The sequence below is a fragment of the Zonotrichia albicollis genome, chromosome Z (assembly GCF_047830755.1).
Source record: "Zonotrichia albicollis isolate bZonAlb1 chromosome Z, bZonAlb1.hap1, whole genome shotgun sequence".
NCBI lineage: Eukaryota > Metazoa > Chordata > Aves > Passeriformes > Passerellidae > Zonotrichia > Zonotrichia albicollis.
The window spans coordinates 31,111,545-31,133,808 of record NC_133860.1 but is presented as its reverse complement, the minus strand read 5'-3'; the positions used below and the strand labels follow the sequence as shown (position 1 = coordinate 31,133,808).

Here is a 22,264-nt window from a genome sequence, read left to right as displayed (position 1 = left end):
TTTGTGCTTTTTTTCATGCAGTGGCAAGAGTATCTTATTTGAAATGCTTAAGGTGCTTGCTATTTTGTGTTTCTATCACTGTTAATGAATACCAAAACCAAATAATCCCTGTGAGGTGCTTCAAAATATCTGGTTATTCCCACCTTACATCTCTTTTCTGGACACTTTTCTTTTACAGTGTAAAAGAAGCCTTTATAAAACATAGTTACCGAGATAAACAACTTTTCAGGGTTGCTATGAAAAGAAGCACAGCTCCATCCATATGTGACCCAAGAGATCCTAGGAGGGGTGTTGTAAGGCTCCCTGTCAGCGTGGCTGCTCTCAGCTCTGTTGGACTCTTTGATGGCTCGTGCATTGCTGTGGGTGATGCTGCCTCGGGCTCCCTTCCCTGCCTTGCTCCCGTGGTGCTCACATCACACATCCCCTTCCAGCCATTCTGCCACGGGACTGTTTGCTGAGATACCCAGCCCTATGGGAAACTGGAACTGGAACAGTGCTGTAGTTTTCTTACAGTGGGATCCTTATTTCATCCATCAAGGTTAAAATTAGCACTCCTATTTTAACTGGGTTTAAATGCTGTAGTCTCTTCTTCATTTTGTGGCCTACAAAAGAGGAAAGAAAAGGTCTCTGTGCCATTCATTCATAGCTAACATTAATTCAAATGACTATTTTCAGTAATTATCATTCCCTTTTAGCTTTATCAAAAGTACAATGGCAATTAGAAAAAGAAAAAATATTTGAAAAGGAAAAGCTTTAAACATTTATTTTAGTTTCCACATTGTGGTGCTGCAGCCAGAGAGTGCGCCTCTTTTTGCTTTTTGCAAAAGACTTTTTGCTTCCAGGCACTAAAGTCAAACAGCCTGTGGATGTGGGCTAGGTAAATCCACACTGGTAAGTGTTTCAGCCATACAGAAGTCACAGGGATCTCTCCTACTAGAGAAACCTCAAGTTTGACACATTATCCATTTTCTGATGATACTGTTTATATGCTGAGTATGTATCCCATTATGCTTATGTACATCCCATTTATGCAGGATGTCAAAATGTGTCAAAGCTAACAATGCATAAATTCTAACACAAATATATAGCACTTCTCTATACTATATAGAAATATAGGAGATAGATATAGATACAGATTATATTGATAGATAGAGATTAGATTATATACATATATAGAGATATTACTATGGGGATATGGATATTAATATACAGATATAGATATATACATATGTATACACACTGGTCTGTATATGGACTGGTATATATGGATCTGGATATGTATGGATGGTATATATGGATAGATCTATTTAGGATATCTGTAACAAACACAGTAAGAAGGGCTAATTTAATTTTTAATATTTCCTGCCAATGGAAGCATTTTGTTAAAATTCCTGCAATCTCAGGATGACTATATATGGTTTAGCTTTTTGGTTTTTTTTCAGTTAAGCCAGTTATGCTTAAAAGTAATTGACTATTGCACCTAAATTCTTATTTTAGCTTTATTCTGCAGCTTATTTCAGCTGGTTGGCATAACAGGAGTATCTTGGTCAACAAAATATATAGGCCTTTTATAGCTTACAAAACATATCTATTCCACTTTGGAAGCATTTTTTTCCCTTATTTTGTTGCATAGACAGCAAATGATTACTTATCACTGCATTTGGCAGTATGAGGGAGAAAATCTTAAGATTTGATCTCTGTCTTCTAAGTGATTTGCTTCCCTCTTCCCTCTGGTCAGTACTTTGCTCTCATAAGACAGCTTTACAGCAAGACTGGAAAGTACTACTAGCACTGGTGTGAGTAGAGAGCAAACTATAATGAAAAGAATTTATAGAGGTTTGTTTGGCTTCAACTCAAAGGAATGCCTTGTGTACTTTTTAATCCTCTAGTCATGCAATGTCTCTTTTGGATGTAGGAGGTGAGCTCTGTCCCAGCATTGTTTGGCTTTTTCTTTGTGGGAAGGGCAAAGGAATTTTTTTTCTTGTTGTAAGCGTCCTTAGTTGAAAGAACTACGGAAGCAGTGTGACCTGGCTGACATAAAAATATGCTATGGAACAAAAACTTCTTTTATTAGGTTTTAGATGCAATAGATAATTGCATAGGAATGTTCCACAAAACCAGAAAAAAAAATATCATCGTGAAGTATTTGTGATGATTTAATTTAACAAGTTAAATGATGAAAACAATTTAAAAGAAAATTTTGACAGTAAGCTTGAAAAAAATTTAAAAATTAATGTTATGTATTAATTAAATAAAAATACAGTGCAAAGATTCCAGCAGCAGATTAGGAAAATAAAAAAGCGTGCTTAAGGGAAAAACAATCTTCTTTGTGCTTTAAGTATACATCATAACATGACCCTTGAGTAGTAGTTTTTTAGTTTTCCTGTTGAAAGGAAAGTAGTTAAGCTTTTATCATTTGTAAGTTTCACCAGTTGGTTTTAGTCCATTGGAAATATTCCCTTGGATAGCACTTATGGCGCTTCAGGAAGCTGAATGGTAATCTTAGTATCGAGGTTTTCTATTAATTATATGCAATACTATTTGAAGGTTTTGTGACCCTGATGTCAGAAGAATCACAGTAAGACTTTTCTGGCGGGGGATCTGTGATGTTTTCCACAGCTGGGTACAGCTGCACCTTGTCCCCTGCCTTCCAACCAGCACGGGCAGGCCAAGAGTGCAGCACTTTCCCTACAATCCCTTTATTAGCTTATCGTACTTCTGTGGTTTTGCTCCAAATAATGTAATGAGGCAAGTGTGGTGAGATACAGGGGCTTTCTGTCCTCTGGAAACCCTGCTGTGGGATGGGCACTGGCAGAGCCAGGTGCCATAGTTAGATACAGGAGACATGCTGTGAGGAAGCGACTGTTCCTGATGCCATGAGGATGTGAGTGGCTTCAAAGATGCTCCCAAGGCTTGCAGGATGGCTTTGGACACTCACCTTTGTACTGTGCTCTTCTGAGCCACCAAACAGAGCAGCGGAAGGGCAGTCTTACAGAGTGACTTATTTGTGAAGCAGGAACTGTCTGCTTAGGTCCACCAACTTGTCCATCCTCATTACAAAGGATCTAATGAAAGGCAGACTGCGCTCTTGTTCATAGTAGGGATTTTAGTCATTATGGCCCTGGAACCGCAGGTCTTGATGTCTTTGGATCAAGTCTTCAACCAGCTGATTAAAGCCAGATGCTGCAAAAGTGTGAGAATTTAAGGACTGGGCCCCATTAAATATTGTGAGCTATTCTCAGGAGGAAGAATACTTGTTTCCAGAGCTATTTTTTAAGCCACATCATTTCCTTAAGGCACTGAAATCCAAACAATTTAGACGGAGTTGCTGCCAAGACTTAGTCCTTAAATTTCCTACCCCACATACTATGCTCAACTGGAAATGAACCAGGCCCTGGAAAGAGAGGGAATTAACCATTCATTCAGGAGCTTAGGTTATCAAAAATCAAATTCAGAGGGAAAATTAAGAGCAATATCTTCCTCTCTCAGACAGGTCATTATTCTTGCTGCATGAGCTATGTCAGCCTGAACTTCCACCATGTTTTCAGACACAAATGACAGGATGATGTGGAGGATATATGGGCAGGCACAGGATATGCCTGTGTTTATCTCTTGCTAAAATTTATGCCTATAACATCACATGTTTCAATCTCAGACTCCCAATTTATGACTTTTGTGAGAGTGTGAGGCTTAGTATTTGATACAACACAAGCTAAATGATGAATGTTCATATTTACTTTGCATCAGGTCTTCAGTCCAGTTCATGCCATAACAGCACAAATGAAAATGTCGCACAGAGGCAGAATATAGCCCAGAAAAACAGTGGGAAGGTGCACCAAATAAATCCTATATTGCTACCAAGGACTTGTTCAAGAAATAGTCTTTTGAGTGTTGACAAGGGCCATATCTGGTCTGTGCTTGCACTTAATTTTCCAGTGTCACTGATAGAAATACAGAACATAACTGTACAGGAATCCAACATGAGAGGTTAGGTAGCACAGACATTTAATTTTTACAGAAACTTTCATAGCTGAGTTTGTCTGAATTCAAAGTGAAAATTAAGGCAAAACTAATGGAAATGCCTAGACATATTCCCAAGTATCTGATATATGTGTCACTGCATGGCTCTTCTCATACCAGAAAAATGGTAATTCTAATTATCTTTTTTATCACTATGGGTCATCACCTCATCCCTAGGTTTCATTTGACTACTTATATTTAAATTAAATACTGATGTATTGCAGTTACTTTGTGATAGCTTAATACCTGCTGTTGCAGCAGTGGTAAAGCAGCAAGAGAAGACAAGTTTTCTAGTCTTGAAAAATTCTTTATGCCACAAACAGAAGTAATAAGATTCAAGCCAAGAAGAGAATGAGAAAAAATTAGTTTAGATTGTAATTTACTTTTTTCATTAACTTGTTCAGAATTTAAGCAGAACTTTGTTTGTGAGCATGCGGCTGAGTTTTTGCAAAGCTGCAAGTAAGAGCATGGCCTTGTGGCGACACACCAGAGATAATTTTGTCTCTCATGGATGCACAGCAAAAGCTATCCATGGCACCCTTAAAATTACAGTATTTGACTGTACAGCTCTAAATGACCCTACATATGCAAAGATATTGTATGGATATGTGTTATAGGATCCCAGATATGTTGGCAAACTTCAGGGACCTATGTTATAACCACTTAAACCTATTTATAGCATTTTAATCCTAATTAAATAACAGGCAGATGAAGTCATGGAGCAAGAAAATTTAAAGCATTTAACAAAAATACTCCATTGATATATCATAATACATTTTGTGTTATAAATGTCTCTTCTGGGTCTATCTCAAAAAAACTATCTGAATTTGATTGTAGCTGATAATACTTTGGAAGTAATGAAGCAAGAATACTTCAACAAGTACCTGCAAAAAACAGTTTTCTATGAGCTTCATTGTTCAGAATGGGAAAATTGTATCAGTTGAATAATAATATTAGCAGGCACATAGAAAATGAGGCATTAAGGTCTTCTTTTTATCAGGTGATGTGTCTACAAACTATGATGTTTTCAAGCCAAGCGACTTCAGTACACTGCAGTACATGTACTAATTAATAGCCATAACACTGTTGAACATTCAAAGCACTGTTTTTTTAGAACAGTTTTCAGGCAAATTTTCAGTTTTCTTCTGTTCCCTACCCTGGCTTAGGAACATTCTCCCCATACCTGGAACAGCTCTGTGAATGCAGACAGGGCAGATGAGCATAAGCACTGAAGGGTACATTGTGCCCCAGAGAAGAACCTAAATCTTTAAAGAAGTTGTCACTTTTCTAGCACCAAATTTGCCATGTTCTGTTAGACTACTTAGAACAGAAACAGCACACCGTATGTGATTATTCTGTGAAATATGAAATGGGATCTTTAATGCACAATCCTGACCTTTTCAAAATATGTTAGAAAACTAACAATGCTCTGATATAGGATAAAGAGATATGATCTGGGAGGAAAATAAGCCCATAAATCTGCTAAATTTATTTTTCTTCCTCTCCCTTGCAACTTTTAAAAGAATAAACAGCAGGTGTTTAGAAAGTGCTGACAGCTATTGAAAGGATACATTCTCCTGGATACGGTAAGGTGAAATGCACAGAGGTGTAAGAATAAAAGAATAAAAGAAATCCTTACTGAGTTGAAAGCTTCTGAAAGTTAGATTTTGCCTGGTGCACATCAGCCAAAGTCCAACATCTTCAGCACAGCTATTGTAGTTACTGTCAGCCTCTTACTAGCAATTAATGTTACTCATAATATTTACAAATACAAACCAAGGAGATTAAAAAAGAAAGATAAAACACCCACTCACACAGATCAGATTCTCAGATTCTACTACGAATCTAGTAAAACATTTTTCTCTGGCCCTGCAGCAAATTTTGCATTTAAAAACCTGCACAGCTCTGTGTCAGACCAGCTTTCGCTGTCCTACAGAAGTCTAGCACCCTTTTCCACAACACTTTTGTTTTTCATAGGACCGAGGGAGATATTATTTTCAGTGGGGTTAATGAAATCAATATTAATATTTAGGGATATCTTTATTAGTAGGCTGATGGCATGAGCATCAAAATGAGTGGAAAACAGATAGCAATCTCTTCTATTGGTATGTGAGGTACCATGCAGAATTAACAGGAAAGCTTTGAAGCCAGGGATCCAGGTTAGAGGAAACTTGGTCTGAGAGCATTGAGTGATGATAGACGTTTTTCTTTGGAACAGTGAGGGAGCACACACACATCACTGGCTTCTCATTTCTGCCTCTAACATAGGAGTTGATCAAACTCTATGAAACATAAAGGAGACCTGAATTTGTCATGTTATTCCTAATGATACTTTCATACCAATGGTGAAGAATGACTTCACACTTCACAAACAGCCCAAGTTTCTTAAAGGTTTGTATCAGACTGTCAGGAAAACTACATTATCTTGCCTTCTCTTTTCTAGTAGTCCATGGGTATTTCCTGAAATGCAGGTGGGCAGATGGCCTGTCTCCATCTAATCAAAATGAAAGTCTCAGCAAGTCTCCTCTTTTCTTCCCTTTCCTTTTTCTAACTCAGATAAAAGTACTCCTATTTAGTCATAAGGCATTGACATTTTCCTAGTTCAAATTTCATATAGTTTAAATCTCTGGATAATGCAGGCATATTTAAGACAAGGACATTAAGTGAGATGAAGCTTTGTCTGTCCATCTTACTTAGTTTAACATCAGCCAGGACTCAAAATATTATTTCCAGAACGCTGAATGCATGCCAGCATTACTGACGTTGCTTGCCCAGGAACAAGCTGTATTTGACATAAGAATCTCCATTCCTGAAATGAAAATTAGCTTTTCACCTGGCAAAATAGGTGATTGTTACTGTTATAGATGAGTTATCTTCATGGAGAACACAGAGGAACAAGGATTCCTGAAAATCCTCCACAGATTGAAACAGATACAGGTGTTGGGTCTCACTTTCTTCTTAACAAGAAACTCCTTACTAGCAAGCAGATCTGAAAGAATGCCCTTAGCTGATTGGCTGTATTTCTAAGTATTCCATGCCAGTGGAGTTTTGCCTTTCACTCAGATGTAATGATATAAATAATTTTAGCTCTTGCTAGATTTTTCCCTTTTGGCTGTGGCCTTATTCTGGCAAATTTGTCAAGCGTAATAACAGTTTAAATATTTAAGTAAAAGTTATTATTGAAGTTGCTCTATGTTTGACTCTAATAAACCTGTGGTCTTGGAGAATTAATTTCTATGGGATAACTAACAGAAAAACTGAGTAAGGCACCATATACAGAAAATCAGGGCTTATATACTGCTTTTTTTCCTTTAAGGAAGAAGTTAAAATGGATTTTATCTTGAACAGCTTTCCTTCCAACTAAATGAAAGTATAAATGTTACAATGTGTAATTAGGAAAAGTATGTTTCTCTTAAGAAATACCTACGACTTGCTCAAGCCCAGAGCTGCGCAGAGCTTTAGCATTACAAGCGGAGTAGAAGGGCTGGTCACATCTTCAGAATACTGCCTTTTAGTCCATCCGTTCTATTCTGCAGGAAGGCAGAGATATGCTGCAGTGAAATGTTTGTTTGCTGTACCCACAAGCAGTAGAATGATTTTTTAAAATTTTCTTGTGGTTTTATTTTTTAGTGAGTAAGACATGCAGATATTAGTATCATTGTGCTAGAAGGCTGTGTTTGTGTGTAAGCTCACACAATGTTGCATCCCAAAAAAAGGAAACAGCTTTCTGAATATTCAGGTCAAGAGACCTCATGCACAGCAGGTAAATATTTTTTAAATACGTTTTTTAAAAACCAGCAAAACTAGGAATACAAAGTCGTTCGGACCACAGGTAAACATACTAGTAGCAAAAGGTAAACATGCAAGGAGCAAGATGGAGCATTTTCTTCCCTCAACTGCTTCAAAAATCTAGGAATCCTGAGGTTTTCTTTGCAAACTCACCTTTCTTGTAGATCCGCTTGTCTGGAAAATGTCTTGATGTAAAGATGGTGTTTGCCCAGTGAATCTAGCACTCAGTCACTAAATTGTGGGATATGTGGCATGTGTGCTGCTTCCTGTTAATTTTGCTCTCTCAGGTCAAGTGGTCTGTGGTAAAAGCCAGTGTTTCTTTATGCAGACCTGTCACAGCTACAAGTCATGTGCAAATGGATGGCTCTGCAAACATCAAGAACTGTAAGATGCTGAGAATATGTATGTAAGTTTATGACTTGTTGAAAGCATTTCTTAAAAACTTGATAGGGTCGTCAAGCACACATGAAGTCCATGTTGCTCCAAAATGTGGTAAACAGGGATGGCTTTGAAGCATCAGGGTGCCTAGTGATGCTGTAGGCTTAAATGGCAATACTTGCATGAGCAGCCACCCAGAAATCCATTACAAGACACTGACTGTACTCCTTGAGACTCAGCTTTCCTCAGTCTTCAAACATGGTCAGGAAAAAAGTGTAACTCTTTAGGTCCTGATCTCAGAAAACATATTCCTTTTCCTCCAACACCACAGGTTAAACACCACACACTCCTGGAATTTAATTATTAGAGCTAATATGCACTCAGAGGTTACACCAAAGGGCATGGAGCTCAGGTTTGCAACTGAGTGGTCACAGCCCCCTTCTTAAACCCCACTCAAGCCTTGATTGTGTCTTAAACAATCAGTAAAACCCAAAAGCCAGCACAAAGCCTTTAAATTTCTTGGTTAAAGGAGGTCAACGACCTTGCTTAACAAGACATATACAGTTTTAAATATTTGTGGGCATATGTGTACTCTTCCAAACAGCCCATGAATCATTCAGTAATTACAAAAGGCCAGGCATAACCAGTGACATATAAAAATGCAATATTTAGAATAATGATTTATTAAAAACCTCAAATTCGTTCAGAAGATCTGTGGGGTTTATGAGTTGCCATGCTAACGGGAGGCTCTGGGAAACATACTGAAGGGGCTTGCAGTCTAGGCGGAGAATTAGCGTCTTTCTCAGTGTGTCTGTGAAAAAATAGCAATATACTTGTTTGAAAACAGAGATTTTTTTTTTTTTGCCTTTTATTTCATGATCTAGATGAACTAGACCTGCAATTAGATGCCAATTGAGGTAAGCCCTTGGCTTTGCACAATAGAACAAAATTCCTAAAAATTCTTGTAGTGATGAGCTCAGATTGATCAGAAATTGCCCCAGATTCTTCTGTACTTCTGTGAGAGTAAAAAAATCTTCTTGGCTTATTTCCATGTGGTTTCAGTTTTTGATAATAACATGCCTCTCCATATTCACCCAAATCTCCAATGGCAATTTCAGCACGTCTGTAAGATTAAACAAGAAATGTCAGCTAACATCTGTTCCTGTATGAACTCATAAACACAAGGATAATCAATAGCCAGGTACACAGACTTATAAATGTCACTGCTCCACACTTACGGCTCTCAGATTCCAGGTGGGGCAGCTTGCAAAGATCAAACCTCTTCATGCTCCAAACAGCTGGGATTATACTGCCTGTATTGCCGAGAAAATGAAACAAACAGGCAATTCCAGTGTTGTTGTAAGAGGCTTTCATTGATTTATTTAAAAAAAAATATTATTTGTTAATGAACTGGTGGTTTAAAAATGAATGAACAATTCTAGATACCTTTCCTTGAAAATACTAGTGGAATTTAAGATGTTCCCAGAAGGAGAACCTACTGAAGGCTTTCAGTAATTAGCAATTAGGGAGTATGCTAGACTGCATTAATAGGAATAAACTTGTAAAATTACTAAATCCACACAGCTTTTTTCTTTTTTTTGTTTTTTTAAACTGGTGGAAATGCTAAGGTTGGAACAATGCTTGGTTTACCATACCACAACAGGATGATCCTATTGGTCAGTCAAGTGAGGTTTGTCACCAACAGAATAAACAGAAGAGCAGGCAGAGGATTCATTTAATAAAGAATTAAAGTGAAGGGTGTGATTAATGTAAATTAAGATAATATTTTTGCAAAGAAGCCTAATTCTCTAAAAAGACAGAAAAAGAGGTTAATAAAGGCAACTGTGTAGATACAATGTACTGGAGATTTTATATGTGGGAAGATAATATCACAACTAACAATTCTGCGTATTTAATGAAAAACCAGGTAGCTTACAGATCTTGGAAGGTAATTGTTAATAAAAACAAGAAACAAAGTGTAATATTTCTAACAGAATTTGTCAGCAATCAGAAGTCTCTGCTAGGAAATAGTTTTCTCATAATGAAATAAAAAATATGGCACTAAAATGGTTTTAATTCTGTTGGTGAAATTCTTTGTTAAAAAGGCAATTACCATCAAGAGGATAAAGTAACCTCTTTAGCCTCACATAACTGCAGATGTCAAGTAAGCTAAACCTGGTACAAGTAAATTCAAAGAAAAAATAAGATGCTTTCAGGAGAGCAAATGATCAAATATTAAATCAACCAGTGAAGAACATGAACATTTTTTAAACCACAAAAAAACCCACACTCAATGAAGAAGTAATTATAAACAAGAAAAAAAACCCTGTGGTATACAGAAAGCCAGGCTAACATCAAATGATCCTTTTAGTTTCAGAATCCATAACCTGTTTTCTGTCTATATACAAAGGCAGTTCTCTTTTAGTGGGCCAAATTTTTTATTTTAAGTTTTTTTCCCTCAATCTGGAAGTTAAATTTCTGGAAGACTTCCTGTAAGGTATCGGAGACAAGATTTTACCCATTTGAAAGGTGGGGGAAGAGCGATGTCTCATTTTGCAGAGTCAAGGTAACAGTGTACAAAAAGGTACATAATGGTATTGGTTTCATTCAGTAGCAGTGGAATTCATGGCATTTATGGCCATGTAATCACCATTCTTTTTCTCATAAAACTGAAATGTTTGCAATGTTCTCCAACCTCAATTCAACTTTGCTGTTGATTACACTTCATATAATATGTATCTCTCTGTTTCCAGAAAAATTCAAAAGCTGTAACAACAAAAGAGAAAAAAAAATCACGTTAATTGGAACAGCTGCTCTTTAGTTCTAGAAGAAGAAAACATGAATAAAGCTACTACAAAGTGTATTTTACTCATGGATTATTTGGTCTTTTATGATCAGTTGCTGTCTACTTCCCTGTGATAATGAATACCTAGTCTACTTTTGCTGCTCATAGAAATTGCAAGTAAATTTTGAGAAAGTTGAGAAATAACTTGTTATCCCTATTTGACTTTTCTTGTAGAGAGCTCCACTGTGACAGTTCGTGCCTATAATAATATTTATGTCTGTGTGGAGCAATTCAGGATCAAGGTCCCTGAAGAGCTTATGCATATAACTATTGCAAAGTCAGTACAACCCTTTGTAAATCTGCCAGGAAAAGCTACATGCATATATTAGAGTTTCTTCCAATATGCTTTCCCTTACTTCCTTCTTTTCATTACCATTATTAATACATAAATTATATAACAGTACCAGTTTTATATTTTCTATTTTAGAGAAGTATTTATATGCACGCATCCAGTACATTTTAATACAAGGCTTTTGCTGTTTATCTAAGTCATTGTAATTGTATGTATGCCTTTCATTTACTAAGAGTGCTGTTTGTTTTTCTTTAAATAGATAGATACTATTGGCAGGAAATAGAAAACAGTAATGCCAGGGGTTTTCTGGGGTGGAATTAATTTCTTCTTCCCTGTATGTAGTGTTTTCAGACTAGACAGGAACTGAAGGGCTCTGGAGCATCATTTTCTCAGTTGGCTGGACACAGAAAGCTGAAAAATTAATTTAGTGTCTTTGATTTGCAAGCCACTTAGAGTGCTGTGAGCCACAAATACAAAATGTTTATGTTATTTATGGTCAAAAAACATTCCCCCACATAACCCCCCACACCAAAAGCTGCATATTTTACATCACCTGAAACAGCTTAAGTAATAAGTAGCAAACAACCCAGAAAATAGATTACCATTGCTGTATCAGTTTCAATATAGCATGGCTGTCTTTCTATGGCCTACACATTTTAGCCGGACATTTCTTGCCTTCAGCTATTCAGAACACATTCTTCTAATAAAAAGAATAAAGCATGATATGCTGAGCCATGCTTTAACAGTCTCTCACTGTTGAATCAAGAGACCCTGGACTGCCTCTCTGACTGCCACTGACCAGTGTTGTATTTTATGGGTTAGCATCCACCATGAATACATGGAGCACCTGTGGAAAAATCATAGTAGACGGAACAAAATATTGTGTCCAGCTGAAAGCTCAGCTAAGCATCAGGACTAATTTTGAACAGACCTGAACATTTAGCTAACACAATCTCTGTAAATCATTTTTGTGAAAAGCCTTTCTTATCTGTCCTCCTTTAGACATAAGTGCAGCTGTTTAACTGTCTAAAATATACTTTCTGCTTTTGGCAGTCTGAGATGAATTGTAATGTCCTTTTCTCCAGACTGATGACCAGTGAATGATGTCCTTTCTTTATGAAAGAGATCTTAAAAAATACTACTTAAACGACCAGGGTATTTGTTGCCATTTGGACCTGAAATATCTGATCTATTCCATCCTAGTTATTTTCTCTGAAGGAATTCTGCAATGTACTTTGTTAATGGTATATGGTATTTGTGTATTACCATTTATGGTAATGGTATTTGTTAATATTATATAGGGGATAATATGAGAAATTTAAGTCTGTGACTGAAGTTTAGGAAAAAAGGAACAATAATATACTAAAATAAAATACTAAGATTTTTAAAGACTATTATTCAAATTAATTTTATTATAAATATGTGCCAATATGAAAATTAATTTAGATTTTCCAGGATCAGACTTAGGGTTGGAACTGAAGAGAAATTCTACTTACAACTTCTCAGGAAGGATGAAAATTTCATGGATAACATAATTTAAAGCAATGAAAGCAATTTAAAGCAATGAAATTTAAAGCATGAAACTGCTCTAAGAGTATGAGCAGATTAATCCAGTATTACTTACATTTGCAACTAACGTACTCATCATAATAAACAGAAAAAGGGTTTTTCATCTCCATCACCCTTAGTGCCCTACCACTATGCTCGTCACACAGGCATTTTGATGCCTGCACTATTACCCCAAGCCCTTTTACAAGTAACAAACTGTTTCTGTAGCCTAAAGAGAAATTTTAAAAAGTAAACCCACCCTTTTTAGTTTTGCACTGTTCAGCCTTAGGATGCATCTCAGGGCCCAGGGACATCAGGCACTTCAGAAAGGAGATATGCAGCAAGAATGGACCCTGTAGTGAAGAACAAGAAACATGGAGGAAAAGTTCTATTTTGAAATTCCATCTCCATGGAGCGGGGTTACGTGATCCAGAGCTATCAGGATGTCTCTACCTTTTTGGGACCCCCTAGCCTACAGATTTATGCAAAAGCTGTAATCTTGAACCATTCTTTTTGAAGAACAGAGCCAATGTGTTTTCTTTTAAAATCTGCATGAAGGTGGCTGCCTGCCTTCTTGCATCATGGCACAATGGATTGGATGATTTTCTGCAGAGGAAGGATCTGTGTCAACCAGAGGGTGGCTAAACCCACGGCTCAGATCAGGCGAAACAGTACCCTGCAGCTAAGTCACTGCCTTCTCTTAAAATTGTGCTCTCCTGAAAAAGCAGGATAATTCAAAATTCACAGGAACAGAGAAAGGGAAAACAAGGAAAAACATAATGTCTCTGCAGCCTGAGGGCCAGCATATTCAGCTAGAGGCATGTTGCATTTCTGTAGGATATTAAAATATAGAGCAGAAATGTTACAAAACTTATTTCTCAAAAGACAGAAATCTATGTTTCAAAAGTAGAGGACTTGTTTTAACAATGCTAGTAGTTCTGGATGTAATTTTTGATCTTAAAGCTATGAATTTTCAGGTAATGAGCAGTATGTTTATATTCACATTCAGAAATAAAAATATAGTAACATAATAATTGAAGCAGTACAATGAAAATGCAAAGTTACGGGTTTAGGTTCACACCTTCATTTTCACTACTTTAGGGCAAGAATCAGTGTCAGCCGGGCTATTATTTATGTAAGATCTACCAGTACAGATTAAATAAAATATCTGGGAAAAGGAAGCTATAAATATTGTTAGCTCAATAGAAAGTCACTGCTCTTACCTCCGGTGGTCTTAGTTGGTTGCATTTTCTCTGCTTCAGACAAACCACTGTTCATTAGTTTGTATCAGTGAGCTGTTGAGCAGCCCATGTCTTTTCTTGCTACAAGCAGGTGTGATTCAATAGCAGGAGGGAAACTTAAAGTGAAAACATGATGAGGCAAAGGAAAGATGTCTGTTACCTCTGAAGTCTAAAACTTAGTAGGGTTGTATTTTGGCACTTAGATTTGGAGAAAAACAAGCTGGCTTGTGGTAGAATAGTATGAGCTCATGTAGGGCTTTTGTTGTATCTACAAAAGGCAAAATCCTAGAATTCCCTCTCTTAATGTTTTGTGATCACAAAAGCAGCGGTGCATACCATGGGCTTCAGAATAGCAAACCTCCATGTCTCAGGTATCATATATTAGTTGAATGTGTTTTCTTTATGTTAAAAGCCATAATCCTAAAGGCTAGTTACTTTTGCTTTTAACCTGTCATCAGCCTGAGACATGTGCTCCTCCTGGGGTTAGATACTTTCTCACATAAACATGTAGCCCCAACTTCTGTTTTTATGGGAGGATGAGAAGATTTATTAGTAAAACTCCATGCAGGACTTTGAAAATATAAATATATGTTTAAATGTCCAATATTTGCCCAATTGGTCAAAAGAGCTACAGTCTCCTTTTCAAATTAAATGTTGCTCCTGTTCTTCACATCCAGCCAACACCCAATATTGTTTTGCTGCAAGTGCATCAAGATGCACAAGATATGTCAGATATGCAATATGTAAGTAGGAAAACATGATTTAGATCCAAGTCTACATCCAATAGATTACTATTTGGATCTATTTCTATTTCCAAGTGGGTGCATGACTTTGTCAGGTAAGGATATCCCTTGTCCTTGATATTAATATCTTAGCCTTAAGCATTTTGTCTGAATGAAAAATGTTCATTTACAAATGAATTTCAGAGGAGGCATGGTATTTGCATATTAAAAAACACCCACAACCCTTTTTTCTCCAGCTGACAGGATGACTACACATTGTAGGATGAGATTAATTAATGTGTCCTTGAATTACCTGCTAACGCTTAGTAGAAACAAATAAAATCCACTTTTAAAACTGTGAAAACCCAAGCTTCAGAAAAATGCAGAAAAAATTCCCCCCCAAATTAATGTTTTAAAAATGACAAGCTGCATTTAAAGTAATTAATCCTTTACACTTAATACACTAATACAACTTCACCAGATGTCTATTAATATTAAGACACAACTTTGCCACCATTTAAAATGAAACTTGTTTTATATGCTTATTACTGATACCAGTAGAAATACTGAAATTTAGAGATACATAAGTCACTTGCAAATGTGAATTCATAAAATTCATTTATACAATTATGATTGTGTTCTCCCATCAAACTTGCTGCTGTCTTAACCCTCATTATACATATCTTTTTCTTTAATGTTATGTGGAATGGAAAATGTACTTTTAGTGTTGCAAAAAAAATGACGAAAGTAGAAAGAGAATCATACTTTCTGTACCTTAATGCAAAATCTGTTTTCCTAGAAATTGATCACTTTTCATAGTTTTTCATACAGAACAGTTTTCCAATTAATTTGACAGGTTGATATTGAATAATTAGTAAGGAATATTCTTTTATTACTATTTATTTATTACTATTTTTATTACTTTTATTACTTTTATTACTATTTATTACTAATATTTGAATAATTAGTAAGGAATAGTCCTTTTCTGATATTCTCTTAATCTCATAGCTTTTGATGGTGGGATTTCTTCACCCATCCATGCTGTGGAGACATCATTAATTTTCTGTAATCCATGTTGAACATCTCTGAACAACCATTCCATAGATTTTCCACCATATTGTGAAATTTTTTCTAGTGATGCTGGGACTCTCACTTGCATATCTGCCCTTTCAGGTTTTTTTACTAACAGAAGTAGTTCAATGTTTAAAACATTTAAAACTGCTTTTAAATCAGGATAAATAACTTTATGGGGAAGGAATTGCTTCTCCATCTCAAATTCCGGTACAAAAAATGTTCCTGAGAATTTCACTCAAATAATTCATGACAGCTCTGACAAGAAGATTCACAGTTATTACCTGTATCACAGGAACAATAGAAACAGGTTTGATCACCTCACTTTTGTTCTATTGTTCATCTATCACATATATCTATTTTATTTGCAGCAGACAAGAGGAAAAAAACCCACACAAAACTTGAGTAACTGTGAGTTTCTAAGAGAAAAGGAGGATGAAACAAAACTGCTGTCTTAGTGGTCCAATGGTCACAGCCTTTTCAGAACATATGTGAGGCAAAATCAAACCTCTCAGCATTGCAAAAGCAGAAGCAGTAAGGTCAGGTGTTTAATTGGTGAGGTAAAAGGAAGCAGTGCAGGTGATGAGAGACACTGGGGGAACCATTAAACAGATGGAGTCATAAGACGGGTGAATACAATTCTACAACACTTTAGAAAAGATTCTCTGCTGCACTCTGTGATTTTCATTTTTTGAAACCAGGAAATGAAAGGCTAAGAAGGGATGTATCTATAAATACACCAGGACTGTTATTACTGGGGAGGATAAAGAGCTATTGCAGTTAAAAGGCAACGCTGGCACAGTTACGAATGGTTATAAACTTGAGCTGAATACATCTAGTCTGAGAATTAGAATACTTTCCTAACCATCAGAGTAGTGGAACCACTTCTTAGTGCAAGCACCGGAAACATAAGCCTGAGCTAGATTTTACAAGAAGCTGTACTAAATATGTTTCTGGGATTATAACCCTGAAAGAGGATTTGACTTGATGATGTGAGGAGCACCCTTTGAATCCTTAACTTTTAATTCCATGAGAAATAATGGAGATACTCCATGTGACCACATGAGCAGAACTCTGCACAGGCAAATTCTGTGGAAAAGTTGCAGGAAAAAAATTATTCTGTTCTTTTCCAGCTAAATCCTAGAAGAATTTAAATTTATGCCATTGCTGTTAATTCAGGTCAATTCTTAAAATTCAAGTCTGCTGGAATCCTCTAATCCTTTCAGAGTGCTAAATTACCATCTCCAGTGCCTGTTGTGCCATGTGTCAGCAGAGTACTCTTGTGGTGGCAGAGGTTATCCACTTTTGTGGTTGAGCTGTGAAAGTGAGGTCAGCAGGTAACTTGTAAAGAGATGCAGGGGGAGGAGAGGGAATCTCAGTGCCAGGAAAAAAGAGCGAGGTTCTGCGGGAATTTACTGGGAAAGCAGAGGCACACTCATCTCCAGGGTGCAGAGCAATGGGGCAAGCAGCAGCCAAAGGTCGCAAGCAAGGTAAGAAAGTCAGTTTCATTAAGCAATGAAAAAGGTTTCTCACAGAGACTGGAATCTCCATCATTAGAGATTTTCAAAACTAAGCTGAACAAGGTCATGAACAAACATCTCTAATTTTGGAATTATCTCCACTCTGAGTAGGAGTTAGAGGTTCCTTTCAGATGACTTTTTTTTTTTTTATTGACACTGAGAATTGTTCACAAATTAATTTCTACAATGATTTTTCCAGATAGACGTGCACTTTAGATACCTAACTTAAAACATGTAAGGATATTTCTAAATGCATATTTAAAAGGCCACCTTTGCTAAGCTTGCCTTCTGCCCATTAGGTCCATCTGCTAAGTAAACATCTTCCTGCAGATAATTCGTCTAAAAGGCATGCATTAAAAGTTTCTAGCTGACTTTACCAAGATTACACAAAATAAGGTTCTTGATGACTTTAAGATGTGTTTGTCTTCTCAGAATTCATTTAAAAGGTGCAGAAATGCTCAGTCTCCACAGTTGGATGCAAGATAGGTGTTGAAATACTTGAAAAACTAATATCCTATTTTAGGGTTCTGTTAACTCATTTCAATGTTAGATGTTATGATAGGTGATTAAATCTCTACAAAACCAAATTCACAAGAATCTTAAGTTTTAAGAAAAAAGCTAGTTGGTTTCTTTTAAAAGAAAGGAGGGTATGTCACTAACAACTGTTTTCCAAGGAGTACCTTGCCAAAAAGTCATTCATTTTCCTTCCTCTGGCTCCATGCTTCTCATATCTTGGCAAGCCCATTTTAATGACCTACTCTTCTGTCTCATAATGAAAGTTCTGAATCCATACTCTTTTTGGTCTGAAGTTTAGGATTGTGCAAAATGATAGTTATAAATAATGAAGTGCGAAAAAGAAATATATCCAGATTCTCCAAAGCATTGTCACTACTTGTCATTACTAAGTTATTTGTACTGTAAGTACTTAAAGTGTGTTGCAATAACTTACATTCCCCCTCTCACCCCCCAGAAAAATCTACAACCTAGTGGCATTAATCACCCATTAGCTTTTGTGGAAGTTAAAATCAGATTTTAAATGTGGTGAGTACCATATTTCAGTGATTTCACATTTCATTTGCACTTCCTTGGACACAAATTAATTAGAATTGCCTCATAATGGTTTATCAGTTACTTTTCTCTTCCTAACTACTCTAAACAACTCAAACCCGGCAAACGGGTACGTTGTTGCACATGGTGCGATTTCTTTTCTCTACTACTTAACTCTGGAAATGCAAAGTGCTCCCTCAAATAAAGTCATTCTACTTTATTCACGGTCAAAGCACACAGTGCACTAGGTCTATTGCCTTTTCAAAATGGTTTCTTCACAATTTCAATAAAGTTACTAGACTGAAAAGCCTAATATATAAAATATACATTAAAAAATCCAAGAAACTTGTGCGCACTTATCCCTCCTTCAGACGGAAAAGCCGCTGCCTGCATAAAGTCAGTATTAATCTTCAGAAATTGTTGCAAGCAAAACTTTCCTTGCTACCTACTAAGGATTAGAATTCACGTAATTTAGCCTGATATTGTCCAAAACTTGACATTGCTCTTACTTTGTACGGATGAAATTTTGTGTATGTTTGAAAAAATTAAATTAAGGAAGGTATTATTAAATTATACTGAATGTTTCTGAGAGTATCTCAATGAGAATCAAAGAACTTTGAAAGTAGGTTTGATCATTTCTCTGTATGACAGGATCAGTAATGGAAACTAAAGGGATAAATGGATTAAGGTATTGGAAATGGGATGACATAATTTTCTGAGCTCAGCAACCTGGTTCTGCTTTCAGATCCAGGTGTATATTTTCTGAGCCTTCAATCAGTTCACTTTGGAGTGTGCAGAATTTGGATTTCACCATGTTCTTCTACACTTGGCTTGGATGTTAAGATGCACTTAAATGCCAAAAGGCATTACACACGACTTGTAGAATGGCAAAAATTAACTCCCTGAGAACTGCAATGATGGAAAAAATTCTGTTAATTTCAAGCCAAAATATCTAAACATATTCAACATATGCCTTGTGTTTCAATTTTTTTTTTCCAGGTTTAAAATTAGGTGGAAAAGTAAGAGCATAGTGCTTGTATATTAACTATAAAGTTCTAAGAGTAGTTTCCACAGAATAATAAATCATAGAATCATTTAGATTGGAAAAGGCCTTTGAGATCACCAGGCCCAGCCCTGAACTCTGCCAAGTCCACCATTAAACCATTAAACCAGTGTCATATCTGCCTGTCTTCTAAGTACCTCCAGGAATGGTAACACAACCACTTTCCTGGGCAGCCTTCTCCAGTGCCTGAAATCCTTTCTGCAAATAATTTTTTCCTAATATCTACTGTAAACCTTCTCTGGTGCAAGTGAAGCAACTTGTTACTTGGGAGAAGAGGATAAGCCTTGAGCAAAGATTTTTTTTCCTATTTGAGACAGGTGTACCCCACCTGTTGCCAATGGGCCTGGTGCCATGAAAACTGAATTGTGATCAAAAAAATGTCAATACAATAGGTCTCAGCTAAGCTTGACTATATATATTGCAATAAACTTACTGTATGGATGAAATGTCTCTCCAATTTTCTTCAATCCCAATGATAGAAATTCATCTTGTGGTATGCCAAAATGAAATGTTAAATACAACCTCAAACTGAAAAGTGTCAGCATGCAGACCCTCACAGTGATTTGCTCTTCTCTAATGGTGGTTCCAACCACATGAACTACTGGGAGCAGTGGCAGAGCCTCTCACAGTCTGATCCACAAAAATTCTTCTGTACACATGTGGGTTACCTGCTCATAGGAGTTACTTAGATTAACACTCATGAACACATTCTTTCCAGCAAAGGGACAACAATGTCCCTGCCAACAGGAAGAGAACTGTGTTGTCTCAGGAACATATCCATAGTCCTCTCCTCAGTCAAAGTGATATTTAATTATGTTTGAGGAGGCATTTAACCACACAAGGTGCATTATTGACAAATAAGCTGAGAGACTTAAGCTCCTAAGAGTTGTCTGATGGATGAAAAGTATGGAACACAACTGGTACAGACCTTAATCACTAATGCACCAGTAATTTTACTCTTTTCCTGTGCATTCTTTGGCACCAGGGCACCTTTGAAAAATCTCATTACCTAATTGCTCCTTAGGTACTTAAACCTCTTACTAAATCTGGCCCCCAGGCTCCCATCATGACCAAAAATCCATCAGCAGCTGGGCATATAATTGTCACTTTTGCTTAATCTTGTTTTTGTTATAAGGAGACTTAACATATCTTTAAAAATGAGAATAGATTTTACTTTTATTGATATTCTATGAAATTTGTGTAATATGCGCTTGTGATATGAATCTTCATTTTTTTGTCTTCACAAACTTCAGCTGTTTCTAGTTAGCTTGATGGACATGAATTTGAGGCTTCAGCAAGGTCTCTTATTTAACACATGAATAAAAGGAGTAGATTCACTTGAGATTCACTTTCTCCTTCTAGTGGAGTTATTAATAGATTATTGTGCAATAAGGAGAATGAGTTCAGTCTTGACTATTCAACAGTTTTAATAATGCACACATTACTCTATGCAAAGAAAAAGAATGAAATAAAAATTATTCTAAAGTAAAAGTAATTGAATCATGTAGTTGCAGGAAAAAATGGAAAAGCAGCCAAAGGAATGCACTAACAATACCTTTTTAATCAATAAATGAAATTGGAAAATAAATACCACATTTTTATTGAATGAGAATTTAACTCAGAATTTTATTTTTCTCAGTAAATTCCCAAAGTATTAGAAAATTAATGTATAAAATTAAGCTTTTATTGAACAAAGGAACTGCAAAGGAAGTACTATATGGAACATCTATTTTTTTAAAAGACCCAAAACCCAATCAAACAAAGACCAAGAAAACAGCATTGGTACAAAAAAAGTGCATATTATTCCCTGAATAATCCATCTAAAACTTAATCCACTAATTCAAGATGTTTCCCAGTCACTTTACCACACCTCCTGTCTGCACTAACCTTGTCTGTTAGTGCCTCTGTCTGCTCCTGATTCTTCCTGAGGAAGGACTGTTCTCTGAGCAGCATGAGGAGATCCACCCAGGCTATCACCATCCCCAGGCCGTGTGGGTACGTCACTCTCAGGCTGATCTGAGTGCCTAGGAAGATTTTATAGCTCCAGAATTACTGGGGTGCCTCCAGGTTGTTCAGACCCTCCATCTGTGCATCAGACTCACATACCCAGCATCAAGGAATTTCTGCCTTCTCCACCAACCAACACACTAAATTTATGATGTCACCACTTGGAAGGCACTCAGCTTCACTGATCTTTGTGTTGCAGTCTTGTTTTCCAGAATTAATTTTTCTGACTTTAGATCTTAAACCCCCAAGTTAGGAAGCCTATTACCCACAAGGTGAATACCTTTACTGAAACAGCAAAAGGATTTTAGAAAACTATCAAGGTTTTCATGCCCTACAAACAACGGTTTAGTATTTTACCATACTCAAGATTCATTCACCATGAAGATCAAATCTGCCAACACACACGCTCAAGTTCTAACTTGGTTAACTGAACCAAGAATGAACTCCTGCTTTGCAAAGATCAGATCTGTACCCGTGGTGGCCAGCCACAATTCAATACACTAAGGATGTACCCTTATTTTCCATTTGACTACTCAAGAACATCCGAGTTAACCTGTTCAGATTTTGACAGCTCAGTATGCAATGTCACATCTAATCACATATCAATTCTTCCAGCCTGTTTTATAAATCAGATTGTGGGATTATTAAGGACAAATAGAAAACACACTGAATACAGAAAGGTATGAATTTATTGCTAGTATAAATGAAATCTTAAAAATAT

General features: G+C 36.5%; 1 long non-coding RNA gene across 1 annotated transcript; it reads right to left on the bottom strand.

Annotated features, from left to right (window-relative positions):
* Positions 1-10,228: 10,228 nt before the first annotated feature.
* On the bottom strand, positions 10,229-21,698 carry LOC141727278 (uncharacterized). The gene is made up of 3 exons (XR_012578300.1): positions 21,424-21,698; positions 13,132-13,225; positions 10,229-10,953 (listed from the first exon to the last, which is right to left on the bottom strand). It is a non-coding gene; the product is annotated as an uncharacterized LOC141727278 (long non-coding RNA).
* Positions 21,699-22,264: the final 566 nt, after the last annotated feature.